Source organism: Ambystoma mexicanum, chromosome 4p (assembly GCF_040938575.1).
Source record: "Ambystoma mexicanum isolate Mex_15411 chromosome 4p, UKY_AmexF1_1, whole genome shotgun sequence".
Taxonomy (NCBI): domain Eukaryota; kingdom Metazoa; phylum Chordata; class Amphibia; order Caudata; family Ambystomatidae; genus Ambystoma; species Ambystoma mexicanum.
The window spans coordinates 511,436,973-511,450,103 of NC_090927.1; positions in this window are offsets into that span (position 1 = coordinate 511,436,973).

The window sequence follows — 13,131 nt, forward strand, 5'->3', positions numbered from 1 at the left end:
TCCGAGCAAGGACCGAGCAGGGCCCCTTCCCTCCTTCTCCCGCCTGGTGTACTCGGTCCAGGGGTATAGTCTCCCTCTCCTTAGAACCCAGGACAATACCCATAATTTCCTGTATCTTACACTCCAGCCCAGCCGCTGACTCCCCTCCTGTTCTCACAGGCCAAAGAAACACAGGTTGTTATGCTGCTCCCTATTTACAATGTCGTCCACCTTGAGCCAGAGTTCCTTCTCTCGCCTTTCCACTTCTCGGGCCCCCACCTCCGTTTCCAGGACCACGGACGAGGTGTGATTTGCCTCCAAGCCCTCCATCCTATCCTCCAGTGTGATCACCCTCGCAGAGAGATCTGCCACTTTGGCGCCAATGTCCGTTCTCATCCATCGTATCTCTTCCAGAATTGCTTGTATGTCCATCTTAATGGTGCCAAAATAAACAGAACACAGATGAGGTCTTCCTCCCCCTTTATTTATTTATTGCATTTATATAGTGTGCCTAACCCTCGGGCATCTTGGCGCTTGAACTTAAGAATACGGTTATATTTCAGAGACTTGGTTGTACAGTAAAGTTACAGACGTAGTATCAATAATTGCATTATTCACATTTAAGTGTTTAGTTACATTTTGATTTTAGCCTTTTTAGTACAACATATGCATAGTGCGATATCCCAGTGTCGAATGGTCAGTCTTGTCTGCGGCTGGAGGACAGGGGGGGAGACCTACCGCTTGTTAGAGGAACGGTGTGGCGTCTTAATATCCTGGTTGAAAAGCCAGGTTTTTTGCGAAAGGACCATAGTGAGGGGTCGGTTCTTAGTTCGGAAGGCATATCATTCCAGTAGTTGGCTGCAATAACAGGGAAGCTGGATCCTCCTGCTTTTTGTCTTTTGTATCTTTGTGTAGTCAGTTGCGCTAGGTAAGCCGACTGGGTTGGTCTTGTCGATTGAGCTTTGGAGATCAGGTTGGAGAGATGGCGTGGAGCAGTGTTAGCAAGACATTTATGAGTAAGGGACAGTATGTTTTATTTAATGTGGTCTCTTACTGGTAGCCGGTGAACGTTTCTTCTAGCTGTGGTTATGTGGTCTGATTTGAGGATATTAAGAGCCGCTCTGATTGCATTCTTTTGGATGACCTGGAACTTCTTAATGTTTTTTGCTGAGGAACCTGCGAAGATTGCGTTGCAGTAGTCGATCCTGGAGAGGATCAATGCTCTGGCCAATGTGATGCGGTTCTCAACCCTAAGGTAGGGTCTGCATGTAGTGATAAGTTTGGCAGTGTAAGTTGCAGACGATATGATGGCATTATGTTGTCGGGAGAGTGTGGAGAAGAGTCTAGATACACCCCTAGTGTATTGACGACTTTGACTACCGTGATGCTGTTGCCATCTATGTTTAAAGGATGGTGGGAGGTTTTTGAGTCTCACGGGACTGCCTATGATCAGGATCTCGGTTTTTATTGTCATTAAGACGGAGTTTGTGTTGAGCCATCCAGGCTTGGATAGCGAGGTAGATGGCGTTGAGGGTTTTGGAATTTGTGTCGTAGTCCCCCGTAATTGATAGATGTATTTGGGTGTTGTCTGCATATTTTGTGTATGTGATATGTGACACTCAAATTGTCAAGTCTATCAAAGAGAGGTTTTGTGAATGCATTGTACAAAGTAGGAGAGACGCAAGATCCTTGTGGGACTCCACAGGTGATGGGAGTAGGGCGTGCAGTCGCCGTGGATGAGAAGACTCTCATAGATCGGTTGGACAAGAATGATTCAATCCATTTTAAAGCATTGTTGGAAAAATGGGTATCACTGGTTAGGTGGCGACATACGATTTTATAGTTCACTAAATCAAATGCTGCCGAGAGGTCTAGTAAGAGAAGGATGGCGAGATCACCTCTGTCTCTGATTTGATCCATTTGGATTTTAAGATCTAGCAAGGCCATTTCTGTGCCATGGCCTGGGAAAAAACCTGATTGGCGAAGACCAAGAAGGTTATGCGTTTCGAGGTAGTTTTGGATTTGTACATAGGCTACACTGTCTAATATTTTTAATAAGAAGGGTACAGTCGTGATAGGCCTGTAGTTGGTTAGCACATTGGGGTCTAGCGATGATTTTTTTCACTAGGGGAGTACCCAGGCTTTCTTCAGGTTTTCCGGTACTTTATTGGAAGCAAAGGAATTGTTTATAAGTGAGGTGATGAATGGCGCCAAGTTGTCTACGCAGTCTTTGATTAGCGTGGCTGGACAGATGTCGCCTTGACATCTTGAAGGTTTTTACCTTTTATCGTTTTGATAGTCTCCTCTATGGTAATAGGTGTGAATTCAAATCTAGGGTATGTGATCTACTGTGGGTTAGTCAGATGGGGCAAGTTTCCGTTTTGTTTGGTTAATCTTAAATTGAAGGGATGAGATTTTGTCCATAAGTGCTTTTTGGATACTTTCACACCAAGCTTGGTCCCTGATGCAGAGGTCAGTGAGAGTGTTTCTAGTTCCCGCAGGACTGAAAAGAGCTCTTTGGTACCAGAGTTAGCATTCTCAATGCGCGTGTTATATGCATTGCTCTTTCCTAGGAAGATAGCTTCTTTGTACTCTGTGGCTAGGGAGGTAAATTGTTGTTGCAGGAGGGTGTTTATTTCCAATTACTTTCTGTATTTCTTTTTATATTCCTTAATTCTTTTAGCTCTGAAGTAAACCAATGATTGATATGGGTTTTAGGTTTGGCTTTGCAGTTGCCCATGGGTGCAAATGTGTTAATTGCTGCCTCCATGGTGTGGTTATAGGTGGTAACCAAGGAGGAAGGATTGGCAGTGTTCCCAGTGTATGTAATAAGTGGTGCGAGCAAAGGGAGCGTGTTATCTGGCGTGATGTTATGGTGATTGCGCGTGTGGGTAGCAGGTGCAATGCTAGTAGGGGTGCATGCTTATGTGCATGTATTGATGGAGAATATTATTTTATTATGGTCCGACCATGGGCATGGGTTGTTTGTAAAGCAATGATGGTCCGCGAGTGAGTCTAACGTGCAGCCTTTGGCATGTGTGGGGCCTGCGGTGCGCATGGTGAAACATTGTATATCTATGGTGTTGGCTAGGGCTGTAGCTTTGGCATCAGTGCCGTCGTGTCCTAGATTGAAATCTCCTAGGGTGAGTACTGTGGATGTAGGTTTTAAGTCTGTGGTCAGTCGAGCAGCTGTGTCCTCCTCGAAGGAGGAAGTGGGGCCTGGTGGCCTATATATGAGATGTATAGTTAGGGAGTCTGTGGCGGAGATGGTGATTTTGGCAGACAGTAATTCTCCTGATGGAAATTCTCTTATGTTAAGGTATGTTTTTGAGATGAAGGCAATACCACTTCCTTTTGAAGTGGTTTTATCTGTTCTTATAATGGAGTAGCCATCTGGTAGGGCAAGAGCAAGGGAAGGGCCAGCTGCAGGATGCAGCCAAGTTTCTATTATAGCAATGAAATCTAAATCATTGATTTTGATAAGGTCTGAAATGTCCAGGGCGTGTGCTGGGAGGGATCTGCCGTTAATATGGGCTCCTTTGATAAAGGTGGACGTGTCGCTATTTTTATCCTTGCTTGGTGAAGCTATAGTTTTAGGCATAGTTGGTTTTCTCAGTCACTACTGATTTGTTTCTCTGAGTCAGGCTTTGCTGGAATGGTACGTTAGGTACAGAAGAGTTGGCTTTAGTAGTTCTATTAGGTGGGTGGCTACTGGGGGGGGGGAGGTGTACGTTGCCTTAACATGGTTCTGGTGTCTAGGGAAGGCTTTTGTCCTGACCCTGAGTCTTTAGTTTCTCGGTTGAGAGGTTGGGGTGGTGGTTCCTAAGGGGTCATGGTGCTGTACTGGTAGTATTAAGACTGAAGATGGTAGGTTAGTGCTAGAGTTAGGGGTACTTTGATCTTAGTATTGGACATGAGTTTTGTACAGGGTTTGAACTACTGCATTTGGGGGGAGGAATGAGGATGGAGGGATGGTGTTGGAATTAGGGAGTACTTTGCCCATACCTAATGTATGTGGTACATGGGCAGAAAGCACTGCCATGGGCGGTAAAACCAGTGAGAGCAGCATCGTGCTGCTGTATCAATGAGTTAGGATTAAATTGTGCATTGTGACAGGTAGGCTTATCATATGATGTGGTAGTAAAATGGATATAATCCAATGTAAATAGAGGAACACAGGAGGTGGCGTAGGCTTAAGTGACCCGGCTACTCTGAGGGTCTGCAGTCTTGTGGCCATTGAATGAACCAATGCACATAACTAGTGGCTGATCACAGGGGTGCTGCAAGCTCAGTCGATTAACTAAGGCGCACAATTTTAGGACAACAGTGGCTAAGTATGGCAGGTAATGCTATGGCATCAACAGCTGAATGCGTCATACAAATATGGCAGGCAATGCTATGACATCAACAGCTAAATGCGGCATACAATGATGACAGAAGTGGCTAAATGTGGCAGACAGTGCTATGGCATCAACAGCTAAATGCGGTATACAAATATGGCAGGCAATGCTATGGCATCAACAGCTAAATGAGGCATACAATGATGACAGAGAAGTGGCTAAATGTGGCAGGCGATGCTAAGGCATCAATAGCTAAATGCTGCATACAAATATGGTAGGCAATGCTATGGGAACAATAGCTAAATGTGGCATACAAACATGGCAGGCAATGCTATGGCATCAACAGCTGAATAAGGCATACAATGATGACACAAGTGGCTAAATGTGGCAGGCGATGATAAGGTATCAATAGCTAAATGCTGCATACAAATATGGTAGGAAATTCTATGGCAACAATAGATAAATGCGGCATGCAAATATGGCAGGCAATACTATGGCATCAACAGCTAAATGAGGCATACAATGATGACAGAGAAGTGGCTAAATGTGGCAGGCCATGCTAAGGCATCAATAGCTAAATGCTGCATACAAATATGGTAGGCAATGCTATGGGAACAATAGCTAAATGTGGCATACAAACATGGCAGACAATGCTATGGCATCAACAGCTGAATAAGGCATACAATGATGACACAAGTGGCTAAATGTGGCAGGCGATGATAAGGTATCAATAGCTAAATGCTGCATACAAATATGGTAGACAATTCTATGGCAACAATAGATAAATGCGGCATGCAAATATGGCAGGCAATGCTATGGCATCAACCGCTAAATGAGGCATACAATGATGAGAGAAGTGGCTAAATGTGGCAGGCGATGCTAAGGCATCAATAGCTAAATGCTGCATACAAATATGGTAGGCAATGCTATGGGAACAATAGCTAAATGTGGCATACAAACATGGCAGGCAATGCTATGGCATCAACAGCTAAATAAGGCATACAATGATGACACAAGTGGCTAAATGTGGCAGGCGATGATAAGGTATCAATAGCTAAATGCTGCATACAAATATGGTAGGCAATTCTATGGCAACAATAGATAAATGTGGCATGCAAATATGGCAGGCAATGCTATGGCACCAACAGCTAAATGCAGTATACAAATATGGCAGGCAATGCTATGGTATCAACAGCTAAATGCAGCATACAATGATGACACAGAAGTGGCTAAATGTGACAGGCGATGCTATGGCATCAATAGCTAAATGCTGCATGCAAATATGGCAGGCAATGCTATGGCATCAACAGCTAAATAAGGCATACAATGATGACACAAGTGGCTAAATGTGGCAGGCGATGATAAGGTATCAATAGCTAAATGCTGCATACAAATATAGTAGGCAATGCTATGGCAACAATAGATAAATGCGGCATGCAAATATGGCAGGCAATGCTATGGCATCAACAGCTAAATGCAGTATACAAATATGGCAGGCAATGCTATGGTATCAACAGCTAAATGCAGCATACAATGATGACACAGAAGTGGCTAAATGTGACAGGCGATGCTAAGGCATCAATAGCTAAATGCTGCATACAAATATGGTAGGCAATGCTATGGCATCAACAGCTAAATGCAGTATACAACGATGACACAGAAGTGGTTAAATGTGACAGGCGATGCTAAGGCATCAATAGCTAAATGCTGCATACAAATATGGTAGGCAATGCTATGGCATCAACAGCTAAATGCAGTATACAACGATGACACAGAAGTGGTTAAATGTGACAGGCGATGCTAAGGCATCAATAGCTAAATGCTGCATACAAATATGGTAGGCAATGTTGTGGCATCGCCGGCTAGCTAAATGCGGCATACAATGATGACACAGAAGTGGCTGAGCACAGAGGGCAATGCTGAGGCCGCAATGACCAGCCAAGTGCTCGTAGGTGGCACGTGTGCATATCTTGTGTGAGCGCAACATGTGCGCGTTAGGGATAGCAGGGGGTTAGAGCATAGTATATTACAAGTTCGTTGGGTATTGATGTTTATATTAGATATTTGTATGGCAGTGGTTGGAAGACGTTTGCCAATAGTTTGCAGAGTTTACAGTGAGAAGATTGATGGTAGGATGTTCCGTACAGGTGGTAGGCGGCGTTGCGCTCACGAGCAAGCCTCGAGAATAGCGCTTGGGGGAGCATGCTGTTAAAGTACCAAGGCACAATCCCAGTGCAGTCAATTTGTGTAAGAGGTAGCAGCGAGTCAGGCAGAATCCTTAACTTGGCTGCTGTGCCACCCAATGCAACAGAGGGTCTGTTAGGGTTAACACTCCGGTGTTAACTACTTTCGCCATTCCCTCTCTCTCTGTATATTGATATTGTATGAGTTCCTCCTTCCAGCTTATCCACACCGCCTGTCCTGCTCCACTCAGCTAGCCCCCACCTTGCCACAGGCAGTCACACCGCAGTGTCCTCTCCGACCCTCGGCCTCAGGTCCACTGTCCTAGTGTTCAACCAGCAAACACCCTCAGCAAGCCCGCTCCTCTTCAGTTCTACTCTGTGTGGGTCGGACCCCACACCTGTACCTGGGATCTGTGCCCTGGGACCTTCTGGCTCTCTAGGCCTTTTACACATCACCAGTGTGACTCAACCACCTCTCCTGTGTGTCCCTGCCAAGGGTTATTCGGGTCCCTGGGTACCCCAACCCAGAATCTGGCACCCCAGGTGCACTACTCCTTTTGCTCTGGGTGCGCTGATCTCAGGGCCTGGGTCACCTAGTGGTTTGCTGGCGGAGGCCAGGGCTGCAATGCCCTCTCTTGGGTCAAAGTCTCCTCACAAGCCCCCGCCCCCTACTCCCCACTCACGAGCCTCTCCTGGGGGGTTCACTCTGTCTCCTTGTCAGGTCTTGGGCTCTGCGCCCCTGTTGCTCTTCTGGGGCCTCCGACTGCACCGGCCTCCACCCGGGTGGCCCATTAAAGTCCCTTGCTGGGCCGTGGTTTCTGCTCCTGCAGCTATTCTGTGGCCTCTGGGTGCTCCTGCAGGCACCTCACCGCTGGCCTGTCACTAGGCCTGTTCCTGCATGGGTGCGGCCCGTGCGCCGGCTATCCTCATGGTCAGCTCCTCCAGCCAGCAGGCTCTATGCTCATACAGAAGTGGGGCTGGGGGGGGGGGGGGCAATCCTGCTCGCCGGTTTTCTTCCCCACTCCTCCTCCTCGGGGTGGGACCCTGTCTCCTTATATTCTCCGTGGGGTGGAGGGGCGCCAGTCCCACTGCACACACGCACCATTTGTGGCCTTTCTGTGCAGCACCTTGCGGGGGCTGCTCCGGTCTTCTGGGGCCCCCTGCTTTCATCGAATCCTCCAGCCAGCAGGCAGTATGCACATACAGCGGGGGGTGGGGAGGAGCGCGATCCCATCCAGTCGGTCCTCTTCCCCACTTCTCCTCCACGGGGGTGCAACCCTGTTTCCTTAGCTCAATCGCGGCAGGCGAGGGAGGGTGCCGGTCCTGCTCCGCACCCATGCCTCCTGGGGTCTTTCTGCTTGGCACCTCGTGTGGGCTGCTCCGGTCTTCCAGGTATGGCCCTCCTGCAGCGGGCATTTCAGTGTGTCGTCCCCCTTGCGCCTACCGGCCTTCTAGACCAGGGCCGATTCTCCTGTGTGTGGGGTCGGGCGCTTAGTCTTAACTGCCCCCACAACAGCAGCTTGCTTTCCACTGTCCCGAGAGCCGTTGTGGCGGCTTTCGGGCACCCAACTCCTCAGATGCTCCACGATGCATGGGACACATTCCGCCAGCAGATGATGGCAATTTTCGAATCGCAGGGCACCGTTCCGTCCGCGCCTTTGAGAGAAGCCGGCAAGGAACGAGCTAGAGCCACCGCTCAGACACCTTCAGGCTCGGGCGGTCAGCGCGATCACCGGGAGCCGTCGACGTCCCGATCGGACAAGGGTTGATCACCATAGCCGTGCCAGGTCCAGGTCCCGGTCCTCGACGCCCTCGAGACTGCCGGAACCTGTGAGGCCTTCTAAGAAGGCATCAATGCCTTTGCCGCCGTGTCTGTCGAGGGACTCTCTCGAGGCTCCGGCTGCGAAGAAGCCATCGGCGCCGAGGCCGTCGAAGGACACTCTCAGGGATCCGGCCTCAAAGCCGTTCTCGAAGTCATCGGTGCCTCGGTCGATGTCGACGCCAATTCCATCGGCGCCCTCAATGACTTTTGAGCAGAATTTACCGGAGGTGTCCGGGAGGGCTGTGGAAACTCTGAGGAAGGCTCTCAGTAAGTCAGTGAGGCCTGTTTTTTAGCCCTTCTCTCGTCATCCCCCCAGGATGGATTTATTCCAGCCTTTGGATTACATTTCAGAGGTGGAAGAAAGGTCTGATGAGGAGGGGGTTGTTCCTCCTGAGGTTCCTGATGACCTGTTGTCTGGTCACAGTCAAATGGAAGACCTACGTCAGTCCTTACATGACGCCAGTGATCTTGACACCTCTCCGGGGGTTGAGTTTGGCAGGCCTGAGCCTGGTACACATGCCAAATCCTCATATAGGCGTCTCATGTTGAGGGTGACTGAGTACTTGGGGTGATCTGCTCCACCTGTTGATTTTCTGCAGGATGACCTGACAGATATACTGGACCAAGGTCCACCCACTGACCCGGTGTTGCCATTTCATTTGGCTTTGCAAAGAAGGGTGGGGGCGGCTTGGACTGCTCCGGAGAGTCTCCTGGCAGTGAATAAGTTGCTTCTGAAAAAATACCGTCCAGCCAGTGGTGACCCCTGCTACTTGTCAACGCACCCCACTCCGGAGAGTTTGGTGGTGCAGGCGGCTACGGCCCCAGCAATGCAGGCTGTGTTCGATACCGTCCCACCTAATAGGGACGACAAGCGCTTTGATGGTTGGGCGAAGAAGGTATTTTGTTCTGGGGATATGGCTTTAAAGGCAGCCAACTCCGTTTGTGCCTTGCCAAGATTCATTCACACTCTGTGAAATTGTGCATCTTTGGCGGCTGAACATATTCCCGAAGGGGAGGAACGGGATGGTTTTCTAGCCCTAGTCCAATATGGCAAGGATGCCATGTGTGAATCCGTTCAGTCGGGTTGGGACATGGCAGACTGTGTCAGCCGGTCCATGGCGGCGAGCACCATGATGCGCAGGTTTGCGTGGTTGCGGAAGTCGGGGTTTGCTCCTGATGTGCAATCCCGGCTTCTCAACATGCCCTTTGATGGTGTCCATCTTTTTGGCGCAAGGTTGACGAGAGCCTTGAGGTTGCAGACCTCCAAAGCTGCAGCAAAGTCTTTGACCACTGCAGTATGCCAACCTCTGCCTTTTCATCCTAGGGGACAACGATGGAGGGGAGGGTCCTTTCGGTACTACTCTTACTTTGGTAGATCGAGAAGAGCCGCCAGTCAAAGGGGCCACTGTAGGAGTACCAGAGGTGGAAAGCAAGGTACTCTAGGTGCCAAAGCCGCTCGGGCAATTGCCTCTTTGCCCTCAGGCACTGCCGCAGCCGCGTCAGCTCAGTCATTAGGCCATGTCCCATGGTTTGCCGGTTGGGGGAAGACTGGCGCAGCATCTTGTAGAATGGCGTGCCATTACTTCAGATGTGTGGGTTCTGGAGATCATAACCCACGGCTACTGTCTCCCTTTTCGGCAAAGGCCTCACGACAATCGACCGGGGAAGCTCTCTTTGAAGAGTCTGAATCCGCTCCTTGCGCCGGAAATCCTATCCCTGCTGGAGAAAAGCAACATAGAACTGGTGCCTGTAGCGGAGAGGAACAAGGGATGGTATTCCCCATATTTTTTGATCCTGAAGAAAAGACGGGGGATTGAGACCCATCATGGACTTGCGTGGTTTGAAGAAGCGCCTCAGGAAGGACAAGGGCAAGATGGTTACTCTTTCTCAAGTCCTCCAGGCCTTTCAACGTCAGGATTGGTTGGTGTCTCTCGACCTCAAGGATACTTACTTTCATGTGCCGATTCATCCCAAGCACAGGAAGTACCTGAGGTTCATGGTTGCCGACTCGCATTTTCAGTTTCGGATCCTGCCGTTCAGCTTGACCTCCGCCCTGAGGGTCTTCACCAAGCTGATGCTGGTGGTGGCAGCGTATCTCAGGAAAGGGTGGATTCACGTCTACCCCTACCTGGATGATTGGCTGATCAGAGCGCGCTCTCCAGAGCAAACCCTGGATCATCTGTCCGTCACCCGCCACTCCCTTCACAAGCTGGGCTTCTCCCTCAATTTAAAGAAGTCCCATTTGACACCTACCCAGCAGCTCCTATACATCATAGCTGTGCTCGACACATCCCTGGGGCTTTGTTCGCCTCCCCAGGTGAGGGCTCATCACATTCTGCAGATGGTGAACAAATTTCAACGTGCCCAGTCTCCTGGCGTTCGAGTTCTTGAAGTTGCTCTGCCTCATGGCATCCTGCATTTTCCTGGTGCCAGAGGCCAGGACGCGGATGAGATATTTGCAGTGGGCTCTCAAGATGCAGTGGTCGCAGTTCTCTGGCAGGATGTTGGATCCCGTTCAGATTCCGCCCCGGTCGCCCAGGACCTTCTGTGGTGGGCCGTCGAAGGAAATCTGTTGAAGGGTGCTCCGTTTTGGCAACCGTGACCAGAGGTGACTATTGTGATGGACGCATCCCTCACGGGATGGGGAGCTCATGCCAATGAGTTGACGGCCAGCAGCTGTTGGTCTCCATCGGAGTCCAGACTCCACATCAATTTGTTAGGGCTGCGGGCTGTCAGGCTAGCCCTGAAGGCTTTTCTGCCGTCTGTGCGGGGGAAGAATGTCCTGATTGTCAGACAATACAGTGGCCATGCACTACCTCAACAAAAAGGTGGGAGGCATGGTCACTCCCATTGTGCAGGGAGGTGAGGCAGCTCTGGTTCTGGGCCATCCAGCAGGAAATTTCGATCTCAGCAGTTCATCTGGCCAGAGACGAAAACGTGGCGGCGGATGTTAGGGAGAATTCTCTTCTAAGGCTAATTTCCCTTACCTATAGAGTCCCCCAGCAGCTTTGCTGGATTTTAAGGGTTTATTTTTTTCTCCTGCTAAGAGTGAGACCTAAGCAACCCAAGTCGCACTCTGCCCTGTTAGGCTGGGGGGGTTATCCCACCAGGATAGCCACCCCACTGTGTGAGTGACAGCCAGGCTGTATGAATGGGGGTCTTGCTGCATAAAAGCAGGGTCCTGAGGACTGGAGGACAAGACGTTGCCACTGGAACTAAGAAGCCAAAGAGGAGAGAAGCCAAAGACATCTGCAATGACTAAACCACCGGTGAAGCCCTGCTGCAGATCCTCACCACTTTTCTCCATTGACTCGAGAAGATCTTCACCTGCAAGAGTCTTCTTCCCTTGAGCTGGTGGGGTCAACCAGTTCGCCAATCGCCAACCATGACCTGCCTTGGTCGAATCGCTAGTGCCAAGCACTAGGAGACCGGATAGCCAGGCACCCGTCCACCACGACTGCGATTTAAAGGAGCGTACCTTTTATTCCATTTGGCAGCCCTGCAGCTGGTTTCATCCCTGGGCAGTGCAGTAACTGGAACCTTCCACCACAACGGGAGCCTCTCTTCCTCTGCTGGATCTCCCGAACTGCAGGAACTGCCAGGAACTACCGCCACCGCAGGAGCCTCTTCCACTTTCAAGGTACATTGTTCCGCCAGGCCTCCCGTTTTGTTGGGTATTGCTAAAGGCTTTTTAAATCCTTTACTTAACTTCTGGGCTGGCCGCCTTTTCGTCTAACATTATCTTTCTATGTTCTGCAACCGCCTTTTCAATTTTTTAACAAAGACTTGACTGCAGCTACTAACACATTTTGAACCTAGGCACCTTGCCTTGTACCACTGACTCTGGCACAAGCCTCTTGACTCGCCTAAATCTGTTACAACTGCCTTCTCTGATTGTTTCTCATCATGAAATGTGTTGGTGCACCTAAAACTCTTATAAACACCTTTTCTTCCTCTTTATTTATTGCTGAAGTGCCATTTTGCTCGGTTTTCACCACAGTACTGTTGATGCTAAAGTGCTGCCTTGCTTAACTTGTTCACAATTCATTTGGGAAGTGTTGCTGTTGTGTTTAAGAGGCTAAAACTGTATAACGTTGTATAACGTGTTTTTCCCTCCCTCTGAAGAAATTGTTAGTGCCATTTCTGCTTAGTTTAACACTGCCGTTTTGCTCAGTTTTCACTCTTGCTCAAACTTGTCTACAATTTAAATAGGGGGTTGTGTATACATTTCCTGACTGTTTTAACTTACTTTAATAATAGTGATTTGTGTGTGAACATCAGAGTGTGTAAAATAAATATATATATTCTTTTTGATACAAAGCGTTGGTAAGTGTTTCCTTGTTCAATAGTATTGTAGTCCTATTGTGTAAACCCTGAATACTGCTTATCTCCCTCTTGAGATAAGTCTGACTGCTTAACCACAGCTACCAACTAAATCTTTGTGGTATTGACTGATACCAAAGGGGATTTATTGCATATACCTGTAGTCTTAATCTTCTGTAGTGCTCCCTAAGGGAACTGCGCAGGATTTTGCCTAACAGCAGACGCTCTGAGCAGGTAGAGCACGGTCTCTCACGAGTGGGAGCTGGCTCAGGAAGTTCTGTTGGAGATCTTCGCCCTTTTGTGAACTCCGCAAGTGGATCTCTTTGCCACCAGTGTCAACCGGAAGTGCGAAAAATTCTGCTTGCGGGAATTTCCTCCAAGAGGAGCCTTAGGGGACGCATTCGTAGTGGAGTGGTCCTTCCCACTGCTGTACGCGTTCCCTCCAGTCCCCGTCATGTTGCAGAGGTTACGGAGGTTCGGTTCC